Raw genomic sequence first — 15,062 nt, 5'->3', positions numbered from 1 at the left:
AGGTTTTTAATAATGTACATACGTTACTCGCTGGGCTTTTCATTATCAATTTTAGTCTAAAAAAAAGATTAAAAAGCCGTTGAAATCCATATTTTAACTCTAATACCCGTTAATCCTAGGCTAATTATAAGCAGACGATACGTAATTTTAAAGAGAGGATCCAGACGCGATTTCCCAGATCTCCTTTCGAGACTTTGCAGCCACGCTATTGGTTGGAAAATAAAGCTCAAATTTCCTACGAGAGGTGGCACTGGCGTAATGATTTTGGTTAATAACCGTGACGTTCGCGGATCCCATTGCCCTCTACATTATGGAAGCTAGCGTCCGAGACTCCTTTGTCATCTGCTCCTGGTAAAAGTCAGAGTTTTTCCACAATAGCTGAAGACCATTTCATTTCTGAGCTTCTTTGGCTCCATGGTTAGCGCGTTCGGATGTTAACCAAAAGGTTGGTGGTTGGAGCCCACCCAGGAGAAGTGTTGTGGGGTCTCAAATGTAGCGTGAAAAGTCATAATTTTTCCTCAATACCTGACAACCATTTATTTTTTGGGCTTCCGTAGCGCAATGGTTAGCGCGTTCGGCTGTTAACCGAAAGGTTGTTGGTTCGAGCCCACCCAGGAGAGGTGTTGTGGGGTCTCAGATGTAGCGTGAAAAGTCATAATTTTCCACAATACCTGACAACTATTCAATTTCTGAGCTTCCGTGGCTCAATGGTTAGCGCGTTCGGCTGTTAACCAATAGGTTGGTGGTTCGAGCCCACCCGGGAGCGGTGTTGTGAAGTCTCAAATGTAACGAAAGGTTGGTGGCTCGAGCCCACCCGGGAGAGGTGTTGTGGGGTCTCAGATGTTGCGTGAAAAGTCATAACTTTTCCACAATACCTGACAACCATTCAATTTCTGAGCTTCCGTGGCTCAATGGTTAGCGCGTTAGGCTGTTAACCAATAGGTTGGTGGTTCGAGCACACCCGAAAGCGGTGTTATGGGATCTCAAATGTAACGTAAAAAGTCAGAGTTTTTCCACAATACCTGACGAACATTTAATTTTTGGGCTTCCGTGGCGCAATGGTTAGCGAGTTCAGCTGTTAACCGAAAGGTTGGTGGTTCGAGCCCACCCGGGAGCGGTGTTATGGAATCTCAAATGTAACGTAGAAAGTCAGAGTTTTTCCACAATACCTGATGAACATTTAATTTTTGGGCTTCCGTGGCGCAATGGTTAGCGCGCAGCGCGTTTAGCTGTTAACCGAAAGGTTGGTGGTTGAGCCCACCCGGGAGAGGTGTTGTGGGGTCTCTGATGTAGCGTGAAAAGTCATAACTTTTCCACAATACCTGACAACCATTTAATTTCTGAGCTTCCGTGGCTCAATGGTTAGCGCGTTCGGCTGTTAACCAATAGGTTGGTGGTTCGAGCCCACCCGGGAGCGGTGTTATGGGATCTCAAATATAACGTAAAAAGTCAGAGTTTTTCCACAATACCTGACGAACATTTAATTTTTGGGCTTCCGTGGCGCAATGGTTAGCGCGTTCAGCTGTTAACCGAAAGGTTGGTGGTTCGAGCCCACCCGGGAGCGGTGTTATGGAATCTCAAATGTAACGTAGAAAGTCAGAGTTTTTCCACAATACCTGATGAACATTTAATTTTTGGGCTTCCGTGGCGCAATGGTTAGCGCGCAGCGCGTTTAGCTGTTAACCGAAAGGTTGGTGGTTGAGCCCACCCGGGAGAGGTGTTGTGGGGTCTCTGATGTAGCGTGAAAAGTCATAACTTTTCCACAATACCTGACAACCATTTAATTTCTGAGCTTCCGTGGCTCAATGGTTAGCGCGTTCGGCTGTTAACCAATAGGTTGGTGGTTCGAGCCCACCCGGGAGCGGTGTTATGGGATCTCAAATATAACGTAAAAAGTCAGAGTTTTTCCACAATACCTGACGAACATTTAATTTTTGGGCTTCCTTGGCGCAATGGTTAGCGCGTTCGGCTGTTAACCGAAAGGTTGGTGGTTCGAGCCCACCCGGGAGCGGTGTTGTGAAGTCTCGAATGTAACGTAAAAAGGCAAAGTTTTTCCACAATACCTGACGAACATTTATTTTTTGGGCTTCCGTGGCGCAATGGTTAGCGCGTTCGGCTGTTAACCGAAAGGTTGGTGGTTCGAGCCCACCCGGGAGCGGTGTTATGGGATCTCAAATGTGACGTAAAAAGTGAGAGTTTTTCCACAATACCTAACGACCATTTAACTTCTGAGCTTCCGTGGCTCAATGGTTAGCGCGTTCGGCTGTTAACCAATAGGTTGGTGGTTCGAGCCTACCCGGGAGCGGTGTTATGGGATCTCAAATGTAACGTAAAAAAGTCAGAGTTTTTCCACAATACCTGACGAACATTTAATTTTTGGGCTTCCGTGGCGCAATGGTTAGCGCGTTCGGCTGTTAACCGAAAGGTTGGTGGTTCGAGCCCACCCGGGAGCGGTGTTGTGAAGACTCAAATGTAACGTAAAAAGGCAAAGTTTTTCCACAATACCTGACGAACATTTATTTTTAGGGCTTCCGTGGCGCAATGGTTAGCGCGTTCGGCTGTTAACCGAAAGGTTGGTGGTTCGAGCCCACCCGGGAGCGGTGTTATGGGATCTCAAATGTAACGTAAAAAGTCAGAGTTTTTCCACAATACCTAACGACCATTTAACTTCTGAGCTTCCGTGGCTCAATGGTTAGCGCGTTCGGCTGTTAACCAATAGGTTGGTGGTTCGAGCCCACCCGGGAGCGGTGTTATGGGATCTCAAATGTAACGTAAAAAGTCAGAGTTTTTCCACAATACCTGACGAACATTTAATTTTTGGGCTTCCTTGGCGCAATGGTTAGCGCGTTCGGCTGTTAACCGAAAGGTTGGTGGTTCGAGCCCACCCGGGAGCGGTGTTGTGAAGTCTCGAATGTAACGTAAAAAGGCAAAGTTTTTCCACAATACCTGACGAACATTTATTTTTTGGGCTTCCGTGGCGCAATGGTTAGCGCGTTCGGCTGTTAACCGAAAGGTTGGTGGTTCGAGCCCACCCGGGAGCGGTGTTATGGGATCTCAAATGTAACGTAAAAAGTCAGAGTTTTTCCACAATACCTGACGAACATTTAATTTTTGGGCTTCCTTGGCGCAATGGTTAGCGCGTTCGGCTGTTAACCGAAAGGTTGGTGGTTCGAGCCCACCCGGGAGCGGTGTTGTGAAGTCTCGAATGTAACGTAAAAAGGCAAAGTTTTTCCACAATACCTGACGAACATTTATTTTTTGGGCTTCCGTATCGCAATGGTTAGCGCGTTCGGCTGTTAACCGAAAGGTTGGTGGTTCGAGCCCACCCGGGAGCGGTGTTATGGGATCTCAAATGTGACGTAAAAAGTCAGAGTTTTTCCACAATACCTAACGACCATTTAACTTCTGAGCTTCCGTGGCTCAATGGTTAGCGCGTTCGGCTGTTAACCAATAGGTTGGTGGTTCGAGCCTACCCGGGAGCGGTGTTATGGGATCTCAAATGTAACGTAAAAAAGTCAGAGTTTTTCCACAATACCTGACGAACATTTAATTTTTGGGCTTCCGTGGCGCAATGGTTAGCGCGTTCGGCTGTTAACCGAAAGGTTGGTGGTTCGAGCCCACCCGGGAGCGGTGTTGTGAAGACTCAAATGTAACGTAAAAAGGCAAAGTTTTTCCACAATACCTGACGAACATTTATTTTTAGGGCTTCCGTGGCGCAATGGTTAGCGCGTTCGGCTGTTAACCGAAAGGTTGGTGGTTCGAGCCCACCCGGGAGCGGTGTTATGGGATCTCAAATGTAACGTAAAAAGTCAGAGTTTTTCCACAATACCTAACGACCATTTAACTTCTGAGCTTCCGTGGCTCAATGGTTAGCGCGTTCGGCTGTTAACCAATAGGTTGGTGGTTCGAGCCCACCCGGGAGCGGTGTTATGGGATCTCAAATGTAACGTAAAAAGTCAGAGTTTTTCCACAATACCTGACGAACATTTAATTTTTGGGCTTCCGTGGCGCAATGGTTAGCGCGTTCAGCTGTTACCCGGAAGGTTGGTGGTTCGAGCCCACCCGGGAGCGGTGTTATGGGATCTCAAATGTAACGTAAAAAGTCAGAGTTTTTCCACAATGACTAACGAACATTTAATTTTTGGGCTTCCATGGCGCAATGGTTAGCGTATTCAGCTGTTAACCGAAAGGTTGGTTGTTCGAGCCCACCCGGGAGCGGTGTTGTGAAGTCTCAAATGTAACGAAAGGTTGGTGGCTCGAGCCCACCCGGGAGAGGTGTTGTGGGGTCTCAGATGTTGCGTGAAAAGTCATAACTTTTCCACAATACCTGACAACCATTCAATTTCTGAGCTTCCGTGGCTCAATGGTTAGCGCGTTAGGCTGTTAACCAATAGGTTGGTGGTTCGAGCACACCCGAAAGCGGTGTTATGGGATCTCAAATGTAACGTAAAAAGTCAGAGTTTTTCCACAATACCTGACGAACATTTAATTTTTGGGCTTCCGTGGCGCAATGGTTAGCGCGTTCAGCTGTTAACCGAAAGGTTGGTGGTTCGAGCCCACCCGGGAGCGGTGTTATGGAATCTCAAATGTAACGTAGAAAGTCAGAGTTTTTCCACAATACCTGATGAACATTTAATTTTTGGGCTTCCGTGGCGCAATGGTTAGCGCGCAGCGCGTTTAGCTGTTAACCGAAAGGTTGGTGGTTGAGCCCACCCGGGAGAGGTGTTGTGGGGTCTCTGATGTAGCGTGAAAAGTCATAACTTTTCCAAAATACCTGACAACCATTTAATTTCTGAGCTTCCGTGGCTCAATGGTTAGCGCGTTCGGCTGTTAACCAATAGGTTGGTGGTTCGAGCCTACCCGGGAGCGGTGTTATGGGATCTCAAATGTAACGTAAAAAAGTCAGAGTTTTTCCACAATACCTGACGAACATTTAATTTTTGGGCTTCCGTGGCGCAATGGTTAGCGCGTTCGGCTGTTAACCGAAAGGTTGGTGGTTCGAGCCCACCCGGGAGCGGTGTTGTGAAGACTCAAATGTAACGTAAAAAGGCAAAGTTTTTCCACAATACCTGACGAACAATTATTTTTAGGGCTTCCGTGGCGCAATGGTTAGCGCGTTCGGCTGTTAACCGAAAGGTTGGTGGTTCGAGCCCACCCGGGAGCGGTGTTATGGGATCTCAAATGTAACGTAAAAAGTCAGAGTTTTTCCACAATACCTAACGACCATTTAACTTCTGAGCTTCCGTGGCTCAATGGTTAGCGCGTTCGGCTGTTAACCAATAGGTTGGTGGTTCGAGCCCACCCGGGAGCGGTGTTATGGGATCTCAAATGTAACGTAAAAAGTCAGAGTTTTTCCACAATACCTGACGAACATTTAATTTTTGGGCTTCCGTGGCGCAATGGTTAGCGCGTTCAGCTGTTACCCGGAAGGTTGGTGGTTCGAGCCCACCCGGGAGCGGTGTTATGGGATCTCAAATGTAACGTAAAAAGTCAGAGTTTTTCCACAATGACTAACGAACATTTAATTTTTGGGCTTCCATGGCGCAATGGTTAGCGTATTCAGCTGTTAACCGAAAGGTTGGTTGTTCGAGCCCACCCGGGAGCGGTGTTGTGAAGTCTCAAATGTAACGAAAGGTTGGTGGCTCGAGCCCACCCGGGAGAGGTGTTGTGGGGTCTCAGATGTTGCGTGAAAAGTCATAACTTTTCCACAATACCTGACAACCATTCAATTTCTGAGCTTCCGTGGCTCAATGGTTAGCGCGTTAGGCTGTTAACCAATAGGTTGGTGGTTCGAGCACACCCGAAAGCGGTGTTATGGGATCTCAAATGTAACGTAAAAAGTCAGAGTTTTTCCACAATACCTGACGAACATTTAATTTTTGGGCTTCCGTGGCGCAATGGTTAGCGCGTTCAGCTGTTAACCGAAAGGTTGGTGGTTCGAGCCCACCCGGGAGCGGTGTTATGGAATCTCAAATGTAACGTAGAAAGTCAGAGTTTTTCCACAATACCTGATGAACATTTAATTTTTGGGCTTCCGTGGCGCAATGGTTAGCGCGCAGCGCGTTTAGCTGTTAACCGAAAGGTTGGTGGTTGAGCCCACCCGGGAGAGGTGTTGTGGGGTCTCTGATGTAGCGTGAAAAGTCATAACTTTTCCAAAATACCTGACAACCATTTAATTTCTGAGCTTCCGTGGCTCAATGGTTAGCGCGTTCGGCTGTTAACCAATAGGTTGGTGGTTCGAGCCTACCCGGGAGCGGTGTTATGGGATCTCAAATGTAACGTAAAAAAGTCAGAGTTTTTCCACAATACCTGACGAACATTTAATTTTTGGGCTTCCGTGGCGCAATGGTTAGCGCGTTCGGCTGTTAACCGAAAGGTTGGTGGTTCGAGCCCACCCGGGAGCGGTGTTGTGAAGACTCAAATGTAACGTAAAAAGGCAAAGTTTTTCCACAATACCTGACGAACAATTATTTTTAGGGCTTCCGTGGCGCAATGGTTAGCGCGTTCGGCTGTTAACCGAAAGGTTGGTGGTTCGAGCCCACCCGGGAGCGGTGTTATGGGATCTCAAATGTAACGTAAAAAGTCAGAGTTTTTCCACAATACCTAACGACCATTTAACTTCTGAGCTTCCGTGGCTCAATGGTTAGCGCGTTCGGCTGTTAACCAATAGGTTGGTGGTTCGAGCCCACCCGGGAGCGGTGTTATGGGATCTCAAATGTAACGTAAAAAGTCAGAGTTTTTCCACAATACCTGACGAACATTTAATTTTTGGGCTTCCGTGGCGCAATGGTTAGCGCGTTCAGCTGTTACCCGGAAGGTTGGTGGTTCGAGCCCACCCGGGAGCGGTGTTATGGGATCTCAAATGTAACGTAAAAAGTCAGAGTTTTTCCACAATGACTAACGAACATTTAATTTTTGGGCTTCCATGGCGCAATGGTTAGCGTATTCAGCTGTTAACCGAAAGGTTGGTTGTTCGAGCCCACCCGGGAGCGGTGTTGTGAAGTCTCAAATGTAACGAAAGGTTGGTGGCTCGAGCCCACCCGGGAGAGGTGTTGTGGGGTCTCAGATGTTGCGTGAAAAGTCATAACTTTTCCACAATACCTGACAACCATTCAATTTCTGAGCTTCCGTGGCTCAATGGTTAGCGCGTTAGGCTGTTAACCAATAGGTTGGTGGTTCGAGCACACCCGAAAGCGGTGTTATGGGATCTCAAATGTAACGTAAAAAGTCAGAGTTTTTCCACAATACCTGACGAACATTTAATTTTTGGGCTTCCGTGGCGCAATGGTTAGCGCGTTCAGCTGTTAACCGAAAGGTTGGTGGTTCGAGCCCACCCGGGAGCGGTGTTATGGAATCTCAAATGTAACGTAGAAAGTCAGAGTTTTTCCACAATACCTGATGAACATTTAATTTTTGGGCTTCCGTGGCGCAATGGTTAGCGCGCAGCGCGTTTAGCTGTTAACCGAAAGGTTGGTGGTTGAGCCCACCCGGGAGAGGTGTTGTGGGGTCTCTGATGTAGCGTGAAAAGTCATAACTTTTCCACAATACCTGACAACCATTTAATTTCTGAGCTTCCGTGGCTCAATGGTTAGCGCGTTCGGCTGTTAACCAATAGGTTGGTGGTTCGAGCCCACCCGGGAGCGGTGTTATGGGATCTCAAATGTAACGTAAAAAGTCAGAGTTTTTCCACAATGACTAACGAACATTTAATTTTTGGGCTTCCATGGCGCAATGGTTAGCGTATTCAGCTGTTAACCGAAAGGTTGGTTGTTCGAGCCCACCCGGGAGCGGTGTTGTGAAGTCTCAAATGTAACGAAAGGTTGGTGGCTCGAGCCCACCCGGGAGAGGTGTTGTGGGGTCTCAGATGTTGCGTGAAAAGTCATAACTTTTCCACAATACCTGACAACCATTCAATTTCTGAGCTTCCGTGGCTCAATGGTTAGCGCGTTAGGCTGTTAACCAATAGGTTGGTGGTTCGAGCACACCCGAAAGCGGTGTTATGGGATCTCAAATGTAACGTAAAAAGTCAGAGTTTTTCCACAATACCTGACGAACATTTAATTTTTGGGCTTCCGTGGCGCAATGGTTAGCGCGTTCAGCTGTTAACCGAAAGGTTGGTGGTTCGAGCCCACCCGGGAGCGGTGTTATGGAATCTCAAATGTAACGTAGAAAGTCAGAGTTTTTCCACAATACCTGATGAACATTTAATTTTTGGGCTTCCGTGGCGCAATGGTTAGCGCGCAGCGCGTTTAGCTGTTAACCGAAAGGTTGGTGGTTGAGCCCACCCGGGAGAGGTGTTGTGGGGTCTCTGATGTAGCGTGAAAAGTCATAACTTTTCCACAATACCTGACAACCATTTAATTTCTGAGCTTCCGTGGCTCAATGGTTAGCGCGTTCGGCTGTTAACCAATAGGTTGGTGGTTCGAGCCCACCCGGGAGCGGTGTTATGGGATCTCAAATATAACGTAAAAAGTCAGAGTTTTTCCACAATACCTGACGAACATTTAATTTTTGGGCTTCCTTGGCGCAATGGTTAGCGCGTTCGGCTGTTAACCGAAAGGTTGGTGGTTCGAGCCCACCCGGGAGCGGTGTTGTGAAGTCTCGAATGTAACGTAAAAAGGCAAAGTTTTTCCACAATACCTGACGAACATTTATTTTTTGGGCTTCCGTGGCGCAATGGTTAGCGCGTTCGGCTGTTAACCGAAAGGTTGGTGGTTCGAGCCCACCCGGGAGCGGTGTTATGGGATCTCAAATGTGACGTAAAAAGTCAGAGTTTTTCCACAATACCTAACGACCATTTAACTTCTGAGCTTCCGTGGCTCAATGGTTAGCGCGTTCGGCTGTTAACCAATAGGTTGGTGGTTCGAGCCTACCCGGGAGCGGTGTTATGGGATCTCAAATGTAACGTAAAAAAGTCAGAGTTTTTCCACAATACCTGACGAACATTTAATTTTTGGGCTTCCGTGGCGCAATGGTTAGCGCGTTCGGCTGTTAACCGAAAGGTTGGTGGTTCGAGCCCACCCGGGAGCGGTTTTGTGAAGACTCAAATGTAACGTAAAAAGGCAAAGTTTTTCCACAATACCTGACGAACATTTATTTTTAGGGCTTCCGTGGCGCAATGGTTAGCGCGTTCGGCTGTTAACCGAAAGGTTGGTGGTTCGAGCCCAAACCGGGAGCGGTGTTATGGGATCTCAAATGTAACGTAAAAAGTCAGAGTTTTTCCACAATACCTAACGACCATTTAACTTCTGAGCTTCCGTGGCTCAATGGTTAGCGCGTTCGGCTGTTAACCAATAGGTTGGTGGTTCGAGCCCACCCGGGAGCGGTGTTATGGGATCTCAAATGTAACGTAAAAAGTCAGAGTTTTTCCACAATACCTGACGAACATTTAATTTTTGGGCTTCCTTGGCGCAATGGTTAGCGCGTTCGGCTGTTAACCGAAAGGTTGGTGGTTCGAGCCCACCCGGGAGCGGTGTTGTGAAGTCTCGAATGTAACGTAAAAAGGCAAAGTTTTTCCACAATACCTGACGAACATTTATTTTTTGGGCTTCCGTGGCGCAATGGTTAGCGCGTTCGGCTGTTAACCGAAAGGTTGGTGGTTCGAGCCCACCCGGGAGCGGTGTTATGGGATCTCAAATGTAACGTAAAAAGTCAGAGTTTTTCCACAATACCTGACGAACATTTAATTTTTGGGCTTCGTTGGCGCAATGGTTAGCGCGTTCGGCTGTTAACCGAAAGGTTGGTGGTTCGAGCCCACCCGGGAGCGGTGTTGTGAAGTCTCGAATGTAACGTAAAAAGGCAAAGTTTTTCCACAATACCTGACGAACATTTATTTTTTGGGCTTCCGTGGCGCAATGGTTAGCGCGTTCGGCTGTTAACCGAAAGGTTGGTGGTTCGAGCCCACCCGGGAGCGGTGTTATGGGATCTCAAATGTAACGTAAAAAGTCAGAGTTTTTCCACAATACCTAACGACCATTTAACTTCTGAGCTTCCGTGGCTCAATGGTTAGCGCGTTCGGCTGTTAACCAATAGGTTGGTGGTTCGAGCCCACCCGGGAGCGGTGTTATGGGATCTCAAATGTAACGTAAAAAGTCAGAGTTTTTCCACAATACCTGACGAACATTTAATTTTTGGGCTTCCGTGGCGCAATGGTTAGCGCGTTCAGCTGTTACCCGGAAGGTTGGTGGTTCGAGCCCACCCGGGAGCGGTGTTATGGGATCTCAAATGTAACGTAAAAAGTCAGAGTTTTTCCACAATGACTAACGAACATTTAATTTTTGGGCTTCCATGGCGCAATGGTTAGCGTATTCAGCTGTTAACCGAAAGGTTGGTTGTTCGAGCCCACCCGGAAGCGGTGTTATGGGATCTCAAGTGTAACGTAAAAAGTCAGAGTTTTTCCACAATACCTGAAAACCATTCAATTTCTGAGCTTCCGTGGCTCAATGGTTAGCGCGTTCGGCTGTTATCTAATAGGTTGGTGGTTCGAGCCCACCCGGGATCGGTGTTATGGGATCTCGAATGTAACGTAAAAAGGCAAAGTTTTTCCACAATACCTGACGAACATTTATTTTTTGGGCTTCCGTGGCGCAATGGTTAGCGCGTTCGGCTGTTAACCGAAAGGTTGGTGGTTCGAGCCCACCCGGGAGCGGTGTTATGGGATCTCAAATGTAACGTAAAAAGTCAGAGTTTTTCCACAATACCTGACGAACATTTAATTTTTGGGCTTCCTTGGCGCAATGGTTAGCGCGTTCGGCTGTTAACCGAAAGGTTGGTGGTTCGAGCCCACCCGGGAGCGGTGTTGTGAAGTCTCGAATGTAACGTAAAAAGGCAAAGTTTTTCCACAATACCTGACGAACATTTATTTTTTGGGCTTCCGTGGCGCAATGGTTAGCGCGTTCGGCTGTTAACCGAAAGGTTGGTGGTTCGAGCCCACCCGGGAGCGGTGTTATGGGATCTCAAATGTGACGTAAAAAGTCAGAGTTTTTCCACAATACCTAACGACCATTTAACTTCTGAGCTTCCGTGGCTCAATGGTTAGCGCGTTCGGCTGTTAACTAATAGGTTGGTGGTTCGAGCCTACCCGGGAGCGGTGTTATGGGATCTCAAATGTAACGTAAAAAAGTCAGAGTTTTTCCACAATACCTGACGAACATTTAATTTTTGGGCTTCCGTGGCGCAATGGTTAGCGCGTTCGGCTGTTAACCGAAAGGTTGGTGGTTCGAGCCCACCCGGGAGCGGTGTTGTGAAGACTCAAATGTAACGTAAAAAGGCAAAGTTTTTCCACAATACCTGACGAACATTTATTTTTAGGGCTTCCGTGGCGCAATGGTTAGCGCATTCGGCTGTTAACCGAAAGGTTGGTGGTTCGAGCCCACCCGGGAGCGGTGTTATGGGATCTCAAATGTAACGTAAAAAGTCAGAGTTTTTCCACAATACCTAACGACCATTTAACTTCTGAGCTTCCGTGGCTCAATGGTTAGCGCGTTCGGCTGTTAACCAATAGGTTGGTGGTTCGAGCCCACCCGGGAGCGGTGTTATGGGATCTCAAATGTAACGTAAAAAGTCAGAGTTTTTCCACAATACCTGACGAACATTTAATTTTTGGGCTTCCATGGCGCAATGGTTAGCGTATTCAGCTGTTAACCGAAAGGTTGGTTGTTCGAGCCCACCCGGAAGCGGTGTTATGGGATCTCAAGTGTAACGTAAAAAGTCAGAGTTTTTCCACAATACCTGAAAACCATTCAATTTCTGAGCTTCCGTGGCTCAATGGTTAGCGCGTTCGGCTGTTATCTAATAGGTTGGTGGTTCGAGCCCACCCGGGATCGGTGTTATGGGATCTCGAATGTAACGTAAAAAGGCAAAGTTTTTCCACAATACCTGACGAACATTTATTTTTTGGGCTTCCGTGGCGCAATGGTTAGCGCGTTCGGCTGTTAACCGAAAGGTTGGTGGTTCGAGCCCACCCGGGAGCGGTGTTATGGGATCTCAAATGTAACGTAAAAAGTCAGAGTTTTTCCACAATACCTGACGAACATTTAATTTTTGGGCTTCCTTGGCGCAATGGTTAGCGCGTTCGGCTGTTAACCGAAAGGTTGGTGGTTCGAGCCCACCCGGGAGCGGTGTTGTGAAGTCTCGAATGTAACGTAAAAAGGCAAAGTTTTTCCACAATACCTGACGAACATTTATTTTTTGGGCTTCCGTGGCGCAATGGTTAGCGCGTTCGGCTGTTAACCGAAAGGTTGGTGGTTCGAGCCCACCCGGGAGCGGTGTTATGGGATCTCAAATGTGACGTAAAAAGTCAGAGTTTTTCCACAATACCTAACGACCATTTAACTTCTGAGCTTCCGTGGCTCAATGGTTAGCGCGTTCGGCTGTTAACTAATAGGTTGGTGGTTCGAGCCTACCCGGGAGCGGTGTTATGGGATCTCAAATGTAACGTAAAAAAGTCAGAGTTTTTCCACAATACCTGACGAACATTTAATTTTTGGGCTTCCGTGGCGCAATGGTTAGCGCGTTCGGCTGTTAACCGAAAGGTTGGTGGTTCGAGCCCACCCGGGAGCGGTGTTGTGAAGACTCAAATGTAACGTAAAAAGGCAAAGTTTTTCCACAATACCTGACGAACATTTATTTTTAGGGCTTCCGTGGCGCAATGGTTAGCGCATTCGGCTGTTAACCGAAAGGTTGGTGGTTCGAGCCCACCCGGGAGCGGTGTTATGGGATCTCAAATGTAACGTAAAAAGTCAGAGTTTTTCCACAATACCTAACGACCATTTAACTTCTGAGCTTCCGTGGCTCAATGGTTAGCGCGTTCGGCTGTTAACCAATAGGTTGGTGGTTCGAGCCCACCCGGGAGCGGTGTTATGGGATCTCAAATGTAACGTAAAAAGTCAGAGTTTTTCCACAATACCTGACGAACATTTAATTTTTGGGCTTCCGTGGCGCAATGGTTAGCGCGTTCAGCTGTTACCCGGAAGGTTGGTGGTTCGAGCCCACCCGGGAGCGGTGTTATGGGATCTCAAATGTAACGTAAAAAGTCAGAGTTTTTCCACAATGACTAACGAACATTTAATTTTTGGGCTTCCATGGCGCAATGGTTAGCGTATTCAGCTGTTAACCGAAAGGTTGGTTGTTCGAGCCCACCCGGAAGCGGTGTTATGGGATCTCAAGTGTAACGTAAAAAGTCAGAGTTTTTCCACAATACCTGAAAACCATTCAATTTCTGAGCTTCCGTGGCTCAATGGTTAGCGCGTTCGGCTGTTATCTAATAGGTTGGTGGTTCGAGCCCACCCGGGATCGGTGTTATGGGATCTCAAATGTAACGTAAAAAGTCAGAGTTTTTCCACAATAGCTGACGAACATTTAATATTTGGGCTTCCGTGGCGCAATGGTTAGCGCGTTCAGCTGTTAACCGAAAGGTTGGTGGCTCGAGCCCCCCCGGGAGAGGTGTTGTGGGGTCTCAGATGTTGCGTGAAAAGTCATAACTTTTCCACAATACCTGACAACCATTCAATTTCTGAGCTTCCGTGGCTCAATGGTTAGCGCGTTAGGCTGTTAACCAATAGGTTGGTGGTTCGAGCACACCCGAAAGCGGTGTTATGGGATCTCAAATGTAACGTAAAAAATCAGAGTTTTTCCACAATACCTGACGAACATTTAATTTTTGGGCTTCCGTGGCGCAATGGTTAGCGCTTTCGGCTGTTAACCAATAGGTTGGTGGTTCGAGCCCACCCGGGAGCGGTGTTATGGGTTCTTAAATTTAACGTAAAAAGTCAGAGTTTTTCCACAATACCTGACGAACATTTAATTTTTGGGCTTCCGTGGCGCAATGGTTAGCGCGCAGCGCGTTCAGCTGTTAACCGAAAGGTTGGTGGTTCGAGCCCACCCGGGAGCGGTGTTATGGGATCTCAAATGTAACGTAAAAAGTCAGAGTTTTTCCACAATACCTAACGACCATTTAACTTCTGAGCTTCCGTGGCTCAATGGTTAGCGCGTTCGGCTGTTAACCAATAGGTTGGTGGTTCGAGCCCACCCGGGAGCGGTGTTATGGGATCTCAAATGTAACGTAAAAAGTCAGAGTTTTTCCACAATACCTGACGAACATTTAATTTTTGGGCTTCCGTGGCGCAATGGTTAGCGCGTTCAGCTGTTACCCGGAAGGTTGGTGGTTCGAGCCCACCCGGGAGCGGTGTTATGGGATCTCAAATGTAACGTAAAAAGTCAGAGTTTTTCCACAATGACTAACGAACATTTAATTTTTGGGCTTCCATGGCGCAATGGTTAGCGTATTCAGCTGTTAACCGAAAGGTTGGTTGTTCGAGCCCACCCGGAAGCGGTGTTATGGGATCTCAAGTGTAACGTAAAAAGTCAGAGTTTTTCCACAATACCTGAAAACCATTCAATTTCTGAGCTTCCGTGGCTCAATGGTTAGCGCGTTCGGCTGTTATCTAATAGGTTGGTGGTTCGAGCCCACCCGGGATCGGTGTTATGGGATCTCGAATGTAACGTAAAAAGGCAAAGTTTTTCCACAATACCTGACGAACATTTATTTTTTGGGCTTCCGTGGCGCAATGGTTAGCGCGTTCGGCTGTTAACCGAAAGGTTGGTGGTTCGAGCCCACCCGGGAGCGGTGTTATGGGATCTCAAATGTAACGTAAAAAGTCAGAGTTTTTCCACAATACCTGACGAACATTTAATTTTTGGGCTTCCTTGGCGCAATGGTTAGCGCGTTCGGCTGTTAACCGAAAGGTTGGTGGTTCGAGCCCACCCGGGAGCGGTGTTGTGAAGTCTCGAATGTAACGTAAAAAGGCAAAGTTTTTCCACAATACCTGACGAACATTTATTTTTTGGGCTTCCGTGGCGCAATGGTTAGCGCGTTCGGCTGTTAACCGAAAGGTTGGTGGTTCGAGCCCACCCGGGAGCGGTGTTATGGGATCTCAAATGTGACGTAAAAAGTCAGAGTTTTTCCACAATACCTAACGACCATTTAACTTCTGAGCTTCCGTGGCTCAATGGTTAGCGCGTTCGGCTGTTAACTAATAGGTTGGTGGTTCGAGCCTACCCGG

The 15,062-nt window shown here is 47.5% G+C and overlaps 8 non-coding genes across 8 annotated transcripts; all 8 read left to right on the top strand.

Moving 5' to 3' along the window:
- Window positions 1-10,575: 10,575 nt before the first annotated feature.
- On the top strand, window positions 10,576-10,648 carry TRNAN-GUU (transfer RNA asparagine (anticodon GUU)). The gene has a single exon. It is a non-coding gene; the product is annotated as a tRNA-Asn (tRNA).
- A 221-nt stretch (window positions 10,649-10,869) lies between these two features.
- Window positions 10,870-10,942, top strand: TRNAN-GUU (transfer RNA asparagine (anticodon GUU)). Its single transcript has one exon. It is a non-coding gene; the product is annotated as a tRNA-Asn (tRNA).
- A 222-nt stretch (window positions 10,943-11,164) lies between these two features.
- On the top strand, window positions 11,165-11,237 carry TRNAN-GUU (transfer RNA asparagine (anticodon GUU)). Its single transcript has one exon. It is a non-coding gene; the product is annotated as a tRNA-Asn (tRNA).
- Window positions 11,238-11,899: 662 nt separating this feature from the next.
- On the top strand, window positions 11,900-11,972 carry TRNAN-GUU (transfer RNA asparagine (anticodon GUU)). The gene has a single exon. It is a non-coding gene; the product is annotated as a tRNA-Asn (tRNA).
- A 221-nt stretch (window positions 11,973-12,193) lies between these two features.
- On the top strand, window positions 12,194-12,266 carry TRNAN-GUU (transfer RNA asparagine (anticodon GUU)). The gene has a single exon. It is a non-coding gene; the product is annotated as a tRNA-Asn (tRNA).
- A 222-nt stretch (window positions 12,267-12,488) lies between these two features.
- Window positions 12,489-12,561, top strand: TRNAN-GUU (transfer RNA asparagine (anticodon GUU)). Its single transcript has one exon. It is a non-coding gene; the product is annotated as a tRNA-Asn (tRNA).
- A 1,992-nt stretch (window positions 12,562-14,553) lies between these two features.
- TRNAN-GUU (transfer RNA asparagine (anticodon GUU)) lies at window positions 14,554-14,626 on the top strand. The gene has a single exon. It is a non-coding gene; the product is annotated as a tRNA-Asn (tRNA).
- A 221-nt stretch (window positions 14,627-14,847) lies between these two features.
- On the top strand, window positions 14,848-14,920 carry TRNAN-GUU (transfer RNA asparagine (anticodon GUU)). Its single transcript has one exon. It is a non-coding gene; the product is annotated as a tRNA-Asn (tRNA).
- Window positions 14,921-15,062: the final 142 nt, after the last annotated feature.

The sequence above is a fragment of the Phalangium opilio genome, unplaced genomic scaffold (genome assembly GCF_054372755.1).
Source record: "Phalangium opilio isolate 3A_F unplaced genomic scaffold, DU_Popi_V2 ptg000505l_1, whole genome shotgun sequence".
In the NCBI taxonomy this organism is placed as follows: domain Eukaryota; kingdom Metazoa; phylum Arthropoda; class Arachnida; order Opiliones; family Phalangiidae; genus Phalangium; species Phalangium opilio.
This window is presented reverse-complemented; position numbering and strand designations above follow the sequence as displayed.